This window comes from Eleutherodactylus coqui, chromosome 6 (genome assembly GCF_035609145.1).
Source record: "Eleutherodactylus coqui strain aEleCoq1 chromosome 6, aEleCoq1.hap1, whole genome shotgun sequence".
NCBI lineage: Eukaryota > Metazoa > Chordata > Amphibia > Anura > Eleutherodactylidae > Eleutherodactylus > Eleutherodactylus coqui.
Window position 1 is genome coordinate 27,462,662 of NC_089842.1, and position 14,551 is coordinate 27,477,212.

Sequence of the window (14,551 nt, forward strand, 5' to 3'; positions counted from 1 at the left end):
CAGTGAAATTGTGGCCGGTTGGCAGTTTTTTCCAAAGCATCAGCACACAGCACCTAACATGTGTGGCTGACCCTTCACCCTTTTTTTTTTTTTTTTTTTTATCTAGGGGGATACTGCTTGACCCAGGGGTGTGTATCTGGGTCTCGTATATATTATCATGGTCGATACATTCAATTTCCCTATGCCTGTCTTGTAGGTGTCCCATAATTTGTCAGGAACCGTGGAAAGCTGAGTTTGGGACAGGAGAAAAAAACAAAACTTTTCCTTCTGGCTATCTATGATTCTTACCCCCTCCTGGAGAAGAGACGTGTTCTTGCATCATCTAGCTCCACCCCTCTGAGTGTGGCTAATCACTTCCTTATTCCCTCATTCAATGTTTGGCAGTCCTTGGGTACACATCACAACTCAATAAAGATAAAGTCTTATGCACCACACAATTTACATTTTACAAATTCCGGGTCAATCTGCCCCGTTCCTCCTGTGGATACCTGGCCTTATCGTTACCTGCTTGTTTCCTATTCCTTGGCTTCTCTACTGTAGTTTATTTATCTATTTTATATTGTCTGTGAATATACGTTACTTGTGCTGGGACTACAGGGCAAGTAACTTCCTCTTTTTAGGTCTCTTACTCATGTGACAGCCCAGCGACAGGATTATAAGGGAGATAACGGGAGTACGTGGCTAATTTTCACTTTTACAACAATTTTTGTCAGACTTCCGGCGACCGGGCAGATGCAGTCTTAGATGCCGGGCATCTCCATCTGATTGGTAATGTACTGCAATTCTCTCTATTCACTAAGCTGGTGTCTTTGTATATTAATACAGACGCCATTGCAGCCCACCTTCACTTCCTCTTTTCTGACACTTAGAGAAATTCTAACGTCTAATGCATAAATCACATAGATTATGTTGTAACTTCTGTCACAGCGGTGGTTACAATTGAATTGGGGACTAAACACCTATTGGGGACTTGGCAAACATAGACGTATTTTCTTGTGGGCACGGTGTATTGGGATTTGGTGGGCTACGCAGTCTGTATTCTTAAGAGCCCCCTCAGGATGTGAGTGGCATACACCTTTTTACATTTGTATGACGGATGTATTTGTCTGAAGGATTAGGTTACATAACAAGCCATCCGCAGTAGTTTTAACATCCAACAGTAGTTATTTATTACAGCACAGGAATTGCTCCGCTTCTATTAAGAGTTCCACTTCCTCTTTTTAAATGTAGTTAGCAGCTTTTTTTTTTTTCTTTCTCCAAACACACTTACGGGCATAAGCCTATACTTCTATGCTATTATTAACGTTTAACAATTCAAAGACAACACAGTTTAGTAGTCTGTCTTTTACTAGAAGGGATCCAATAACGCAACCTAACCTATAAAGTCCAAACCCACAGCGCGCCGCTGTGTACGGTGCATTATCTTGGCTATAACCCAGCCAATGCATTCTCATTGCTAACACTCCCTTCTTACAGTTTAGCAGGACTGATACTGGTTCTATATGACCAACAAACAAACTATTCCTATATAACAACTCAGCAGGATTAGCTCTACACAACAAACAAGCACACTAACTTTATATAGGTAGGACACACAGAAAGATTGCTTGATTAATCAATGATAACTTGACTCTCCACCCCTTCCACACTTTTCTGGAGGGTGTAAGAATTAACCTTGGCTCATTGTTTGCTGCCTTGCAATTTCAATCATGGCTGCCAAATTCATGATTATAGAAGTCTCCTCAGACGCCGGACACAGTATGCCCCGCCCTAGAGTCTCTAGCATTTCTGTCGCTACACAGTTTATCAATCTACCCTCAGACGGAGGGATCTACTCGTGGACATTTAAACAATAAACAAATATTTGTGGACACACACAAGTAGACAGACAATTAGACGGAGCACCAGTACGGCTGGTTTGGTCTAAACTGCCCCTCGGGATACTGTCTGGCAGGCCCCCCTCCTAGGTCTATTACCAGACTCTAACGGAGCAGCGTTGCCTGTCCAGACGTTTGACCGTTTCCTGTCTCTAAGGCTTTAGACTCCAAACCTGACCAGAGCAGGACCACCTAGTCAAACTACTCCGTCAGGCCCCCCTGACTCTAAGGTTTTAGACTCCAAACCTGACCCGAGCAGGGGGCCCCTGCGGGGACTTCCTCTCCCTTAAAGCAATTCACTGACCTTGCCAACCAACCAGTACTCTCAAAACGACAGGCATGTAAACATTCCTTTATATCTTATGACAGGTTCTTATCATGTGATCGAGACTTAAAGAAGTACCTGTCGATCGGGTCCAAATCATTCGGCCTGGCACGGCACATGGGCGAGCCTGAACTTAGCCACACAGGTATAGATAATTAATTTATCTCACCGTGTTCTGATGATATTTTGGGCCCACCAAGTCCAAGGTCGCATATGTCCGTGTCTTCTGTCCGAATTCTATGGAACCTGTCGATCACAGTCCCATCTGGGGTGCCACTGTCGTAGATTTCCTTTGCGGAATCACGGCTTACTCAATTTGGAATGTTTACAGCCCTCCATATTAATTCTGAATTGATAATGCGCATAAGAAGTTTTTCACACTGACACGGGGTTCAGCATGCCTAGCTTCCTCAATTCTAACTTTAATGATCGGCGTGTAGCCTATTTTAAGAGTTTAACAAATCCGCCCATCTGGGCAGTTCAAAGATTACATGCATACAACGTATTGTTTAATTATTGGATAAGCATCTTGCAATTCTTCCATCCTCCGGTCATCTGTGATTGGCCATCAGGTGGTGGATGAAATGAGTGGGTTGTCTTGGAGCCACGTGGGGTTCCTTCGATATGATTGGATGTTACATCATGAACTATAAATTGCACAAACCTCCCATGTTATTTGCATACGTTTCCAGTAAAATTGCTTGGGTAATTTCTGCGGTTGTCCATGTCTGATTCCTAGTTCCGTATTAGTGCATGCAGCTGGACAGTCAAATATATTTATACATGTTGGTTACGGCTAAATTCCATCTTTGTCAGCAGAGTTATGAAAAACAGATACTTTCATCTGTAGGAAGTACTTATTGCACAACTGTCATGAACTATATTTGTAGCAAGATAGAAGTATGTATACAGAATGTTAAATTGATAACTGTCTACTGCCAAGGCCCAAAATATAGGAATACTGGACTTCCACCACAGGCGAGGGCCCCAAAAAATTGGTGTACCAACAGTACTAATGCACCTCAGAAAAATTGCCCATGCCCAACCAAGAGGGCAGGTGAAACCCATTAATCGCTTTGGTTAATGTGCCTTAATTTGTAACTAGGCCTGGAGGCAGCCCAGTTAAAATAAAAATTGGTTCAGGTGCAAGTTTCAACGCTTTAATGAGCATTGAAACGTATAAAAATTGTTTACAAAAATTATATGACTGAGCCTTGAGGAGGATGAATATTATACACAGATTGATGAAGCAAAAATGTCCCCGTTTTTGATGGTGATAGAGAACGATGCTTCCATCCGCGGGTGTAGCCTACGTATTGCTTGGGTATCGCTGCTGTCCGCTGGTGGAGAAGAGAAGTCTGGGGAAATCCAGGCTTTGTTCATCTTGATGAGTGTAAGCCTGTCGGCACTGTCGGTTGATAGGCGGGTACGCTTATCTGTGATGATTCCCCCAGCCGCACTAAACACCCTCTCTGACAAAACGCTAGCCGCAGGACAAGCAAGCACCTCCAGGGCATACAGCGCGAGTTCAGGCCACGTGTCCAGCTTCGACACCCAGTAGTTGTAGGGGGCAGAGGCGTCACGGAGGACGGTCGTGCGATCGGCTACGTACTCCCTCACCATCCTTTTACAGTGCTCCCGCCGACTCAGCCTTGACTGGGGAGCGGTGACACAGTCTTGCTGGGGAGCCGGAAAACTGTCAAAGGCCTTAGAGAGTGTTCCCCTGCCTGTGCTGTACATGCTGCCTGATCTCCACGCCTCCCCTGCTACCTGGCCCTCGGAACTGCGCCTTCGGCCACTAGCGCTGTTGGATGGGAATTTTACCATCAGCTTGTCCGCCGGGGTCCTGTGGTATAGCATCACTCTCGAACCCCTTTCCTCTTCGGGTATGATAGTGGAAAGGTTCTCCTTATACCGTGGGTCGAGCAGTGTGTACACCCAGTAATCCGTAGTGGCCAGAATGCGTGTAACGCGAGGGTCACGAGAAAGGCATCCTAACATGAAGTCCGCCATGTGTGCCAGGGTACCTGTACGCAACACATGGCTGTCCTCCCTAGGAAGATCACTTTCAGGATCCTCCTCCTCCTCCTCAGGCCATACACGCTGAAAGGATGACAGGCAAGCAGCATGGGTACCCTCAGCAGTTGGCCAAGCTGTCTCTTCCCCCTCCTCCTCATCCTCCTCATCTTCCTCCTCCTCCTCCTCACCGCGCTGAGATATAGACAGGAGGGTGCTCTGACTATCCAGCGACATACTGTCTTCCCCCGGCTCTGTTTCCGAGCGCAAAGCCTTTATGCTTTGCAGGGAACTTCTCAAGAGGCATAGCAGAGGAATGGTGACGCTAATGATTGCAGCATCCCCGCTCACCATCTGGGTAGACTCCTCAAAGTTTCCAAGGACCTGGCAGATGTCTGCCAACCAGGCCCACTCTTCTGTAAAGAATTGAGGAGGCTGACTCCCACTGCGCCGCCCATGTTGGAGTTGGTATTCCACTATAGCTCTACGCTGCTCATAGAGCCTGGCCAACATGTGGTAGAGTTCCACCGTGTGGGCACGTCGCACAGCAGTCGGTGCACTGGCAGATTAAACCGATGTTGCAGGGTGCGCAGGGTGGCAGCGTCCGTGTGGGACCTGCGCAAATGTGCGCAGAGCCGGCGCACCTTTCCGAGCAGGTCTGACAAGCGTGGGTAGCTTTTCAGAAAGCGCTGAACCACCAAATTAAAGACGTGGGCCAGGCATGGCACGTGCGTGAGGCTGCCGAGCTTCAGAGCCTCCACCAGATTACGGCCGTTGTCACACACGACCATGCCCGGTTGAAGGCTCAGCGGCGCAAGCCAGCGGTCGGTCTGCTCTGTCAGACCCTGCAGCAGTTCGCAGCAGGGGGCGCTTTTGGGAAACAGTTGGTGGATTATTCGGTCTGGCCCTGCCTCTACCCCTGGCCACCGCACTGCCTCTTCCAACCTGCCCTGCTGCTGCCCTTGCCTCCCCCTCTGAAGACCTGTCCTCAGTAGGCGTAGCAAACCAGGTGGGGTCAGTCACCTCATCGTCCTGCTGCTCTTCCTCCGAATCCTCTGTGCGCTCCTCCCTCGGACTTACTGCCCTTACTACTACCTCACTGATAGACAACTGTGTCTCATCGTCATCGTCCTCCTCACCCACTGAAAGCTCTTGAGACAGTTGCCGGAAGTCCCCAGCCTCATCCCCCGGACCCCGGGAACTTTCCAAAGGTTGGGCATCTGTCACGACAAACTCCTCCGGTGGGAGAGGAACCATTGCTGGCCATTCTGGGCAGGGGCCCGGGAACAGTTCCTGGGAGTCTGCCTGCTCCTCAGAATGTGTCATTGTAATGGAGTGAGGAGGCTGGGAGGAAGGAGGAGCAGCAGCCAGAGGATTCAGAGTTGCAGCAGTGGACGGCGCAGAAGTCTGGGTGGTCGATAGATTGCTGGATGCACTTTCTGCCATCCACGACAGAACCTGCTCACACTGCTCATTTTCTAATAAAGGTCTACCGCGTGGACCCATTAATTGTGAGATGAATGTGGGGACACCAGAAACGTGCCTCTCTCCTAATCCCGCAGCAGTCGGCTGCGATACACCTGGATCAGGAGCTCGGCCTGTGCCCACACCCTGACTTGGGCCTCCGCGTCCTCGGTCGCGTCCACGTCCTCTAGGCCTACCCCTCAGCATGGTGTATTACCAGTAGTGCAGAAACAGAACGCTGTAATTATATGTGCCGCTTATTGGCCTGTGGTTGGAGGCCCAGCAGAGACCCAGTACACTGAGGACGGTCACAGGCAGTCCAAATAGATTTTTTTTCCCCAAATGTTTTTGGAAAGGCCCACTGCCTATATACACTAAATATGTCTTCTGTCCCTGCCTCACCACTACTGGCCCTGGACAATGTAAAATTACTGCAGGACGCAATCCTCTGCACGGCCGATATACAAAAAAAAAATGTGCAACACTGCAAAAAGCAGCCTCCACACTACTGCACACGGTTAGATGTGGCCCTAAGAACGACCGTTGGGGTTCTTGAAGCCTAAAATAACTCCTAACACTCTCCCTATAGCAACTCCAGCAAGACAGCACTTTCCCTGAACTATGTCAGAATGCATCTGTGGCGAGCCGCGGGAGGGGCCGATTTATATACTCGGGTGACACCTGATCTCGCCAGCCACTCACTGCAGGGGGGTGGTATAGGGCTTGAACATCGCAGGGGGAAGTTGTAATGGCTTCCCTGTCTTTCTATTGGCCAGAAAAGTGCGCTAACGTCTCAGAGATGAAAGTGAAAGTAACTCGAACATCGCGTGGTACTCGTCTCGAGTAACGAGCATCTCGAACACGCTAATACTCGAACGAGTATCAAGCTCGGACGAGTACGTTCACTCATCTCTAATTCAAACCAAATTATAATCAAGCACAGTGGGAATAATTGTCCTACGTTTGTAAACCATTAGATCTATATATAAATGATAATATCTATTTACAAAGCATAAGGGTTGCAGATGTCACAACACAAAGTAAAAGGTAGCAAGTTACATCACATCATTATCTACGCATTATTAAGTAAAAGGTTACAGATCACATATTATCATCACCAAAGGTTCCCCTCACTTTCAGGGGTGCAACAGATGACATCCTCATTCTGTCTCTGAAGCGTCCATTCTACTCAGAGCTTCCAAGATGTCTCATCCTTCCATCACAGCTTCCATAAACTTCTCCTTCTGACTTGGGAACAGTTCACCTTTTTATATTATTCTAATACAGCTGACTAAATCCTCATTCCAACAGGTTACCATATGTCTGGTGGAAATGGACATCAAACAGCTGCACATGGTCATAAATGTTGATTCCTTATTGTCTGTATACAAACTTAATTACAACTCTTCCTTGGCCAAGATCTGATCTTAAATACCCATCATGTTGACTTCCCCCTTGTGTCCAAGTAAAACGAATGTGCACATCAAAAGAGGGGACATCTCTTCTGTATTGCACATGGAACTGGTTTAGCCACCTACTCAGTATATTCTGGTCAAAGGCTCAAAATTGTAATTGTGAGAAGGCTGAATGAAATCTAAATAATCTTACATTTAGTATTTTCCTTACATTCCACTAATGATTATTTAGAATCATTTCTGGTTTTCAATTACACAACTTATATTATACTACAATTCCATGATGCAATAAAAATACATAAAATCAACATCCAATTAAAAGTTTGAATATACCTTTTGACATATTATGGTTCTAATAATGAATGATTAAAAACTTCAAAATGCTTTTCTCAAATGTTCCATATTTTTCATAACCGTAATACATTACATAAACAGCCGGATAATCTAATGTCACATTTATTACTCTGTTCCCTAGATTTTCATTTGCTATCAACATAAAACCAATCTTTTATTTAACTTATTTTGAATACAAATGTCTTTCTGTAAAAGTGTTTCTTCTTCTCTTGATCTTTGTTGGACCGTAAATCTACAGGGTCTCTGATGCAGAGAACTAGGGGGATTATTGTGCCCTTACTGCTTTCCTTGATTAGCCAAAGAACAAACCCTAAGGAGGAATCTGTCCCCACCCTTTACATTGGTGTCAATCAATCTTCTCCATTCTCAATATCCATAGATGACTGTAGAGCCCCTTTATTCTTTATAGTTTCCACTGTTTCAGATTCCCTTTGTACACCATTTGTTGTCTTAGAGAGGAGCTATGATGCTTAGCACTCATTTGACTTATCAGCTGATGGTTGTTCTGCAGAAGTCTGAGGATCACCTCAGTGGCAGTTTAGAAGCAGTCGGGCACACTTGTTAGTTCTTCGGGCTCAGTTGAATAGTCACATCCTATGGACAGATACAGCATGCATTTACAGAAGATGAAATTTAAAATCACATTTGAAAGTCCCAATGTCCTGGCGCAAATAACTCAGTTCATGAAATTACACAAAATAAACTTGATCCAGAATAAATCAGTCCATGGCAGATGAAACAAAACCAAAAATATAATCACAGTCTGGGGTCTTCTGGTACTCTTCTTCACCCCTTCATGAAAAATAGATGAAGCAAGATTCTGTGTGTCAAGTTTATCAGTCCAACAATCTCTGCTTAGAGTGACCTGATAAGTCTTCTGATGTAGCAGATGAAAATTTCTAATATTCCTAATATATCTATCTTCATTAAAACACAAGTAACTACTATATACAGTATATATATATAACTCAAGAATTATTAGTCACTTAAACAAACATAATATCAAATATTGCAAGTCAAGTCAATCAAGCTCACAATACAATAATCTTCAATTTATCATCATCAGTACAATTATTTATCACATATGTTATCAAACACTGCAAACCAAGTTAATCAAATTTTCAAACACAATATTCCTAGATTTGTCATGTTCATTGTCATCAGTAGTTACGCATTTACCATTTACCATTGCTAGATTTGTTACAACACTTTTTCACAAGTAAATTATTATGATATATATATATATATATATATATATATATATATATATATATATTCACATAATTTTAATAGTTTCCCACAAAACAAAACCCAAATAGATATACTTTTAGTCCAACTCAATGCAAATGAATTTGGACATAGCAATATCCCAGCACACAGTCATCAGTTATGTGTATCTCACACTCACACTTTCTGTCTGCAATCCATTCATTCAATATGCAGGGAAGTCTCCAACCTACATGTAAGGAGAATTTATGTGTTTGTCAAAGAGAAGACTCTCCCAGATCTCTTGCAGAAGTCTGGCCCCAGGAGAAATACATATCACACCAGCCTGTGTGGTATCAGATGATTTCTAATTTATTCTAAGGTATTCGGAGCTTATGTGCCATAAATGACATCACAGCAAAAGTATATACCTCCAAGATTAATAAGAATACATGATAGGCTAAAACAAAAAATGATTAACATAAGTTACACCTCTTAAGAAAAGGAATGCAAGGCATATCTAGAAGTCTATCCTATTTCCTGTGTGCCCCATCTGTTAACATACATACATGGGTGGTCTAGGAGACTGTCTTATCTCGTCTGTCTCATCAGAAAACATACACTGCTATAGAAGGGTTTCGTTTAACCCCTTAACCACTTTATACTAGTACCATGCTATATCTTTCTAGTCTACAATGCAATAAAAGAACAATTAACTGATACATTGATCTACAATTTTCTTAACATACCCCACTTTAGATCAATACATCAACACAGTATAATATTAAATACACATATAAAATGACTCTACCACAGAAGTTCACACTTCAAGACTAAGTATGTAATTATTTCATAAAAAAATATTTCATTGATGCATATATATCTATATAAAGTTCTTCCCCCAATTATATCCACAATTAGGCCCACTTCCAAGAGAAGCTTGGCCTTGATTTATTATTATCCAATTGATGCTTCTTTCTTCATATAAAAATGATTGTCCATCATGATATAAAATCTTACTTATCGAAGTGTCAATCAGTTATTTAGAGCAATCCTCCGGTACCATCAGGACACACTGGAATCAAAATGTCACACTTCAAAATCATCAAAGTAAAATAGTGCTTCCTTCATAGAACTTTTACCCATCACTTGTCAGACAGAGGTGGTCACCTGACCCAGTAAGCCATCTTGTTCTTCGTCATCTTGTATATTTTGGAACATAGTTTTGGTGATGGAAGTGTCAATAAGGTTTTGTAACAGTCCTCGAATACATGGAATACAGCAGCAACTGCGGAGTACTAGAATGGAGGCAAATACTGACAGAGACTAGTGTGGAGTATATGACTTGTGACCAGTGTCCGAACAAGCTTTCAACCAGTCCCTGAATGGATCGTCTATGCCAGAGTTATCAGCTGGTTCATTTTATTATGCATTTAACCCTTCCAGTGCTCAGGTATCATCTGGTGGCGTGTTATTAGGAATGATAGTACAACAATATCTTCCAATCATTTTACAAACTCCTCCTTTTTTTTGCTAGTAACATATAACAAGAGCCATTCTATTTTGCCATGCAATGAGTAAGGTATGTCCTAGTTGTTCCGCTAGGCTCCTGAATGCATTGGTTAGTATAATTAACAAATCTCTGTTGGTTAAAATATATATTTAATCCAGTCTACATTTTTTATTTACTGTTACCCACCATGCAAGAAGAGACTCAAACCCCCTGCAGCCATCTGATTTCTCGCCGTATACTCGTCCGGTACCCCCCTTGGGACCCCGATGGGTCAGAGGAACCTTTGGGAGAGGAGTTCCTAGTTCTCCGGACACGGCCCTTGCTGTTGCCCTCGGAGGTCATGAGGTGCGCAGGCATTATCAGTTGTACCAAGCACAATCCCGTTAGGAGCCTGTACCTGGCACCTGTTCTAGGCCCTGTCACCACACAACCATCACACGTCTGCGCGTGCTCTCTGTAGCTCAGGCCATATCCCAGAGACAGCGTGCCCTTTACGATTCTCCTCTCTGCACAGTATCCCTCAGGCAGTCTCCCGTAGTCTGCCTTGGTCCCATTACCAGGTAGCGCGAAGCAAGTATAACCCCAGAATCAGAGACAACAGCAGGTATTTGGTCCCTGCCCACAGGTGGAAACAGCAAACTCAATGTATAACATGGATCACTTATCTGTGGGGGGGTAGGTACAGTTAAGAAGCCTAATCACACATTTTAAGTTCATCATAGCTTGAAGACTTATCATTAACTTTTATCGTGGGGTCAAGTCTTTCTATCTCATATAATTATTATTATTAACATACAATTCTCTATACACAATATTTACTGCATAACATAAAGATTCACACAACTATTACTACTCCAATCATCTGCAGAGTCGCTTGGTCCTCCAACCTAAACACCCCCCCTCTGGAATTTCTCTTATCAAGGAGAGGTGATGGAGTAAGATAAACAAAGCTTTAACTGTGTCTGGACTCCTACAGCTAGCTGCAGCATCCTTGGGATATTCTTCCCTTAATAGGAACACTCAGCTCTCACATTATCAACAACTTAATTATTATTTTCTCTTACATGACATTATCACATTGAAAACACCATTTAACAATCAAACTCACTGTAAACCAATCACAGAACTGACATGTACGCAAATAACAGCAAGACTGTATGTTCCCTATTCACACAGGTTTACACTAAACTTCATTCCTGATCATCTTCATTACAGGTCTATTCATATCAAGCAAGCGAGCATCGCTAGAGTCAGTCACACCCCCCCCCCCTTCCCTTCTTCTCACTGAACTCTAAAGCTGAAAGGTGGGGGTGAGGGTGAGACAAGCATTCCAATGTAACAGATGATTTAACCATTTGTGAGCTGACCCCACCACACAGAGCCAGCACTCAAGCCATTGTCTGTCATCTTCATTTAATACAACTGTAAACTTTCATTCCTCCACTGTCTCATCCCAGGACTATCTGCATCATGTAATCATTCCTTCTGTCCTGCTACCTACTATCCCTGATCCTTGTCAGCACTACCGTCACCCATAGCAACCTGCCCCCTCACTACCTGACACTTATCTGAAGTAGGCCATACATATTCCTCGCTACGACTAAATATCCCGCAGTATCACCCTGAGCCTATCTTATAGCACACACTTAAGACAGACAACATATCATCAACACACAGAGGACAGTGATGGAGGGTTCTGACTATTCCTATGCAATTCAGAGAAGGCACTAATCACTGGTGTTGTGAACTACAATCAGTGCAAGTATTGGGATGCCAGGTAAAAGGTACATCTATGGGAGGTGAGAAGCCAAGATGGCATCTGGGCGGCGGCCGAAGGTATTACAGCAGGTACTAAAATGGCCGCAGGCCATGACTAGCACTAAGATGGCCGCCAGGGACGTGGCCTGGCTAATAGTACAATCAAGCTAGGCAAGCAGCTAGCCACGCCTTACTCCTTGCCTTACTCCTTTGTGTGCAATGCCAACAAGTCCCTCATCTGACACATATCTATAATAATCTGTATTTGTATAGCGCCAATATATTCTGCAGCGCTTACATAGACAGGGGAAATACAGAAAGACAAAAACTACAAACATTACAGAACCACGGTTACACAGTAATCAGCTGATGGAAACAATAGGGGCGAGGGTCCTGCTCCAACGAGCTTACATACTACAAGTAATGGGGGGATACAGAAGGTAAGGGGGCTGGAGATGGGCAGGGTATGGCGAGGTGGAGAGTGAGGGATGCTATACATATAGACAATGGTCAGACATTTAGCCGTGTGACGGCAGAATCAGTATGACTGCAGGGGGCAGTTTTTGACGGATAGCAGGGATTGCAGTCAATAGGTCAGGGAGCAGATCTACCAGTATGGTGCTCGTCACTCCTTCTATACAAGTTACACTCCGCGCTCTCCCAGCATCCCCCATCGCGTAGCATCGGGTAATATGATGATGACCTCTGACAATTTCAGGGCTGTCATCAATAGCGTTCCCCAGACTCACCAATACACCAAAAAGAAATGCTATTCCTATCATTTTTGTCCTTACCGAAGAGGCCTTCAGGGAAGGGGTGTGGATTTCTTCACCGGGTTGAGACGAAGACCACCTAATGTGCCCCCCCTTTGTAGTGGGCTTAAACCAGACCCCCTCGGCACACTGTCCCTGCTCTGCCTGTGTTACCTTATTACAGGTAGATTGGTGAATCTAGATCTGCCATTCAGCAATCCTTATTGCGGTAAGAGTGGTCAGCAGTACCTGGTAAATACAAGTGGTACCTAGTAAGGTCTTTCTCACTTTGGGGTCTTCCAGTTCTTTTTCTTTATCCCTTGATGAGGACCCAATCACCTGGTATTACTTCCCTTAGTAATGCTTTAGCCCCTGTGGCTGCATCCGCTGACCTGTGGGAAACACTTCTATCCACTTGGCTAAAGCATCCATGATAACTGGGCAGTTTTTCTTACCTTCACATTTGTATAATTCTATGTAGTCCATACCAATGTGTTGGAAGGGATACTGAGGTGTAGGACGGCGCCCCTCCTTGGTCTTATACTCCCTTCTGCATTGTGTTTAGCACAAATAATACAAGACAAAAAAAAATTTTTTAGAGTAGTTTGTAAACCCATAGGCTGTGAATACTTTCCATATGAGTGCTACCATCCCCCCTGTTGAGACATGACACAGGCCATGGCTCAAAACTGCTGCACATCTGAAGAACAATTTAGGTAAGATAGTTTTTTTTTTTTTTTTCTTCTTTTGCGGACATATACAACCTATCTACAAAGAGTGTATTCAGCATGTACAAGAGATACATCCTGCAGACCTTATGTGCCATCTCTACTAGACAGTTATATGGAGGAACGTCTGAAGAAATAGGCAGTAAGGTAGATGGATGGAGCGTAGTACATCCCTCAGTTGTCAGGTGTGGCTGTGAGAGCAGTAGTGTCATGCAGGGGGATGTCTACAAGGACTTAGATATGAGTATAACTAACTGTGTGCGGTACCTTCAGTGTGAGTGGGGGGAACAGCACTATAGTGGCAGAGGGTCTGACTGCTTCAGCTGCCGCTACGACCGTTTTTACACAGGGTGGGAGCACTCGGCCACTGGATCTAGTCTGCAAGATTAGTATGCCAGCAGTCTGTTTCCCACCGTGTTCCTGAGTTAACACAGAGGTCATATATCCTTCCCCTGAGTCAACAGTTAGCACAAAGGGCTTGCTGTAGTTCAGCAGCCCCCAAGACTGATGTGCCCACCAGAGTCTGTTTTAACCTGACAAAGGCTTCCTCAGAGGGCGCATCCCACTGGATCCTGTCAGCTGCAGCCAGAGGTTCATCATAGATGAGTCAGGTACGAAGCGCTGTCAGAGAAGCAGAATTTGGGATCCAAGCTCTGCAGACGTTTCTCAGTCCCAAAAAGGACATCATTTGCTAGTAGTCTTGGGACCTCCAGAATTGCTTGCCTACCTTCATCTGACAGGTTATACCCCAAATATTTAACCGCTTGCTGACAGTATTGGAGTTTCTTCCTGTTTACTTTGTGGCCTTACTCATAAAGAAACCTCAAGGGTGCGACTGTCCCCCCCCCCCCCCCCACACACACACACACACAATTCTCTCCACTGTCTGCTGCTGGCTACCAACATACAGTAGTAGCTGACTACCTCTAGGAGGCTGGAACTGGGCTAAGTGTGCTGACATAGCCTTGGCAGAATATTGTTGGAGATTCACAGCAGCCCTGAGGTACTCTGGTGAAGGTATACCTAATTTTATCATAATATCTCATCTCAATAATTTTACTAGACATATTCAAGACTATATCATATGACATTTCACAGGCTTATTTGTCTCTAGGTCTGTTATAACTGGTTCAGAGAGAGATT

General features: G+C 44.3%; 1 protein-coding gene across 1 annotated transcript in view; it reads left to right on the plus strand.

Annotated features, from left to right (window-relative positions):
• The window catches only part of LOC136633510 (scavenger receptor cysteine-rich type 1 protein M130-like), a 204,910-nt gene that overhangs the window by 136,437 nt on the left and 53,922 nt on the right, over positions 1-14,551 (plus strand). The gene's annotated exons all lie outside the window — the stretch shown is intronic.